The sequence below is a fragment of the Triticum dicoccoides genome, chromosome 2A, assembly GCF_002162155.2.
Source record: "Triticum dicoccoides isolate Atlit2015 ecotype Zavitan chromosome 2A, WEW_v2.0, whole genome shotgun sequence".
Taxonomy (NCBI): Eukaryota; Viridiplantae; Streptophyta; class Magnoliopsida; order Poales; family Poaceae; genus Triticum; species Triticum dicoccoides.
The window spans coordinates 663,781,997-663,787,361 of record NC_041382.1 but is presented as its reverse complement, the minus strand read 5'-3'; positions in this window follow the sequence as shown (position 1 = coordinate 663,787,361).

Genomic DNA, 5,365 nt, shown 5'->3' with positions numbered 1-5,365 from the left:
ATCACTTTCATCAGTATCATCAGATTCAATATTCTCAATCTCTCTAGCCTTAGAAAGTTGTTCATCAAGAAATTCACCAAGTGGCACAGTAGTATCAAGCATAGAAGTAGTTTCATCATAAGTATCATGTATAGCAGAAGTGGCATCATCAATAACATGCGACATATCAGAACGAATAGCAGAAGCAGTTTTAGGTGTCGCAAGCTTACTCAAAACAGAAGATGAATCAAGTGCAGAGCTAGATGGCAGTTCCTTACCTCCCCTCGTAGTTGAGGGATAAATCTTGGTTCTTGGATCTTTCAAGTTCTTCATAATGATAAGCAGATATATATCCCAAGTGACTCAAAGAATATAGATATGCTCCCCGGCAACGACGCCAGAAAATAGTCTTGATAACCCACAAGTATAGGGGATCGCAACAGTTTTCGAGGGTAAAGTATTCAACCTAAATTTATTGATTCAACACAAGGGGGGCCAAAGAATACTCTCAAGTATTAGCAGTTGAGTTGTCAATTCAACCACACCTGGAAACTTAGTATCTGTAGCAAAGTATTTAGTAGCAAAGTAATATGATAGTAGTGGTAACGGTAACAAAAGGTAACAATAGTAAAAGTAATGTTTTTGGTATTTTGTAGTGATGATAGCAATAGCAACAGGAAAGTAAATAAGTGAAGAACAATATATGGAAAGCTTGTAGGCAATGGATCAGTGATGGAGAATTATGCCGGATGCGGTTCATCATGTAACAGTCATAACCTAGGGTGACACAGAACTAGCTCCAGTTCATTGATATAATGTAGGCATGTATTCCGAACATAGTCATACGTGCTTATGGAAAAGAACTTGCATGACATCTTTTGTCCTACCCTCCCGTGGCAGCGGGGTCCTTACGGAAGCTAAGGGATATTAAGGCCTCCTTTTAATAGAGAACCGGAACAAAGCATTGACACATAGTGAATACATGAACTCCTCAAACTACGGTCATCACCGGTAAGTATCCCGATTATTGTCACTTCGGGGTTAACGGATCATAACACATCATAGGTGACTATAGACTTGCAAGATAGGATCAAGAACACTCATATATTGATGAAAACATAATAGGTTCAGATCTGAGATCATGGCACTCGGGCCCTAGTGACAAGCATTAAGCATAGCAAAGTCATATCAACATCAATCTCAGAACATAGTGGATACTAGGGATCAAACCCTGACAAAACTAACTCGATTACATGATAGATCCCGTCCAACCCATCACCGTCCAGCAAGCCTATGATGGAATTACTCACGCACGGCGGTGAGCATCATGAAATTGGTGATGGAGGATGGTTGATGATGACGATGGCGACGGATTCCCCTCTGAAGCCCCGAACGGACTCCAGATCAGCCCTCTCGGGAGGTTTTAGGGCTTGGCGGTGGCTCCGTATCATAAAACGCGATGAATTCTTCTCTCTGATTTTTTTCTCCCCGAAACACAATATATAGAGTTGGAGTTGGAGTCGGAGAGGCACCAGGGGGCCCACGAGGTAGGGGGCGCGCCCTAGGGGGGCAGGCGCGCCCCCACCCTCGTGGACAGGTGGTGGCCCCCCTGGCCTTCATCTTTTGCAGGTATTTTTTATATTTTCCAAAAAGTTGCTCTGTGAAGTTTCAGGTCATTCCGAGAACGTTTTTTTCTGCACATAAATAACACCATGGTAATTCTGCTGAAAACAGCGTCAGTCCAGGTTAGTTCCATTCATATCATGCAAGTTAGAGTCCAAAACAAGGGCAAAAGTGTTTGGAAAAGTAGATACGATGGAGACGTATCATGGCATCCGAGCCAGGTCTATGCGTAGATGTTATATGCACGAGTAGAACACAAAGGAGTTGTGGGCGTGGGTATATACATATTGCTTGCCGTCACTAGTTAATTCTTGATTCAGCGTTATTGTTGGATGAAGCGGCTTAGACCGACATTACGTGTACGCTCCCTTGAGCTTGCTCATAAAAGACTCAGATTCATTTCTTCCTCATTAGACCCCTCACTTTCATCAATGCAATCCGTCAAATAGGGATTAGTAGTGATGGTGGTTTTGATGTTGGGGGTTACCTTGTTGGTGGCTTTGGCCATGAGGCACTTGGCGGTGATGTCCTCGTTGGGCGAGTCGAAGAGGGACACACAAGGAGTTGTTGCAATGGCAATAGAGGCCATGGCAACCATCTCACCGTCTTCATCATCATCATCATATTCATTGTACTCTTCTTGTGCCACCAACCCCTTGGGAGGAGTCTTCTTGATGAAGTTGTTCTTGTTAGGGAAGGCCTTGACCTTGTCTTTTCGGATAACCTTGCCACCATTGTCTTCCCTCTTCTCGTATGGGCATTCTGCAACAAAGTGGCTCACATTGCCACAATTATAGCATGTCTGCCCTTGGTGCCACTTGAGTTGTTCTTGTTGAAGTTGGGCCTTGAGTTCTTCTTGCTCCAAAATTGCCTCGAAGCGAGAGCCATGTGCTCATGATAAGCATATTTTGTATCTTCGGGGTTACTCTCCTCTTCATCCTCTTCTTCCACATTAGCCTTGGCCTTCAAGGCAAGGTTGGGCTTCTTGGTGCGTTGAGAACGCAACACCGCATTGTCGGCGGTCTTGTCCAAGATTCTCATTGCCACAAACTCATCCAACACTTCACTTGAGGACAAGGTGTGGAAGTCCGGCCTTTGACAGATGACGGAGGACATGGCCTTATGGTAAGGCATCATGGCCTTGAGAAACTTGCGCTTGATCCAGTTGTCATCCATACCCTTGCTCCCATGATCTCGGAGTGAGACTGCGGGAGTGGTTAATTGATACATCCCTTTTGCATCATGCTTTTTATCGATATTTATTACATTATGGGCTGTTATTACACATTATGTCACAACACTTATGCCTATTCTCTCTTATTTTACAAGGTTTACATGAAGAGGGGGAATGCCGACAGCTGGAATTCTGGGCCGGAAAGGAGCAAATATTAGAGACCTATTCTGCACAACTCCAAAGCCCTGAAACTTCATGGGAGCACATTTCAGAATATATAAAAAATATTGGGCGAAGGAAGTACCAGAGGGGGCCCACCCACCATCCACGAGGGTGGGGGGCGCGCCCCTGCCTCGTGGGCCCCCTAGCAGGCCTCTGGTGCCCATCTTCTGCTATATGAGGTCTTTTGCCCTGGAAAAAATCATAAGCTAGCTCACAGGACGAAACTCCACCGCCACGAGGCGGAACCTTGGCGGAACCAATACAAGGCTCCGGCGGAGCTGTTCTACCGGGGAAACTTCCCTCTAGGAGGGGGAAATCATCACCACCGTCATCATCATCGATCCTCTCATCGGGAGGGGGTCAATCTCCATCAACATCTTGACCAGCACCATCTCATCTCAAACCCTAGTTCATCTCTTGTATCCAATCTTTGTCCCAAAACCTCAGATTGGTGTCTGTGGGTTGCTAGTAGTGTTGATTACTCTTTGTAGTTGATGCTAGTTGGTTTATTCGGTGGAAGATCATATGTTCAGATCCTTTATGCATATTAACACCCCTCTGATTATGAACATGAATATGATTTGTAAGTAGTTACATTTGTCCCTGAGGACATGGGAGAAGTCTTGCTACAAGTAGTCATGTGAATTTGGTATTCGTTCGATATTTTGATGAGATGTATGTTGTCTTTCCTCTAGTGATGTCATGTGAACGTCAAATACATGACACTTCACCATTGTTTGGGCCTAGAGGAAGGCATTGGGAATTAATAAGTAGATGATGGGTTGCTAGAGTGACAGAAGCTTAAACCCTAGTTTATGAGTTGCTTCGTAAGGGGCTGATTCGGATCCATATGTTTCATGCTATGGTAGGTTTACCTTAATACTTCTTTTGTAGTTGCGGATGCTTGCAAGAGGGGTTAATCATAAGTGGGATGCTTGTCCAAGGAAGGGCAGTACCCAAGCACCGGTCCACCCACATATCAAATTATCAAAGTACCGAACGCGAATCATATGAACATGATGAAAACTAGCTTGGCGATAATTCCCATGTGTCCTCGGGAGCGCTTTCCTTTATATAAGAGTTTGTTCAGGCTTGTCCTTTGCTACAAAAAGGATTGGGACATCTTGCTGCACCTTATTTACTTTCATTACTTGTTACCCGTTACAAATTACCTTATCACAAAACTATCTGTTACTGATAATTTCAGTGCTTGCAGAGAATACCTTACTGAAAATTGCTTATCATTTCCTTCTGCTCCTCGTTGGGTTCAACAGTCTTTTTTTGACTGAAAGACTGTAAGGGAACCCCCTACAGTATAATTGGTGCAACAAACCCAAATTGTAAGTACCATGCCTTGAACTTGGGTGGGTGGGAAGGCATCAACCCCTTCCCACCACTAGGATATGCCTTAGTCTGCGGGTTCAACACTCTTACTTATCGAAAGGACTAAGATAGATCCCCTATACTTGTAGGTCATCAAGACTCTTTTCTGGCGCCATTGCCAGGATGTGAAGCGCCTTTGGTAGGTGGAATTTGGTAAGGAAAAATTTATATAGTGTGCTGAAATTTACTATCACTTGTTATTATGGAACATAATCCTTTGAGGGGCTTGTTCGGGGTATCTTCACCCCGACCAGTAGAGCAAAGAGTTGCTCCTCAACCTACTGAACCTACTGAAAATGTTTACTTTGAAATTCCTTCGGGTATGATAGAGAAACTGCTAGCTAATCCTTTTACAGGTGATGGAACATTTACATCCCGATTTGCACCTAATCTATGTGGACGAAGTTTGTGGATTATTTAAGTTTGCAGGTATGCCCGAGGATGTTATCAAGAAGAAGGTCTTCCCTTTATCTTTGAAGGGAAAGGCATTGACATGGTTTAGGCTATGTGATGAATCGGGACTCATCGGTATCCTAAGTTTGATTGTGTTAAATCTTTTATGGATACTGATGCTTTCCATGAATTTAGCACTAAATATGGACTTGACTCTGAGATAGTAGCTTCTTTCTGTGAATCCTTTATTACTCATGTTGATCTCCCTAAGGATAAGTGGTTTAAATATAATCCTCCCATTGAAGTAAAAGTAGTTGCACCTATTAAAGTTGAAGAAAATACTATCACTTATAATGATTCTGTTGTTCCTACTGCTTATATTGAGAAACCACCTTTCCTTGTTAGAATAAAGGATCATGCTAAAGCTTCAACGGTAGTTCGTAAGAGTAATACTAGAACACCTACACCCTCTGAGCAAATTAAAGTTGAACCTAGTGTTGCTATGGTTAAAGATCTCTTGGACGATAATATTGATGGGCATGTTATTTACTTCTGTGATGAAGCTGCTAGAATTGCTAGGCCCGATACTAA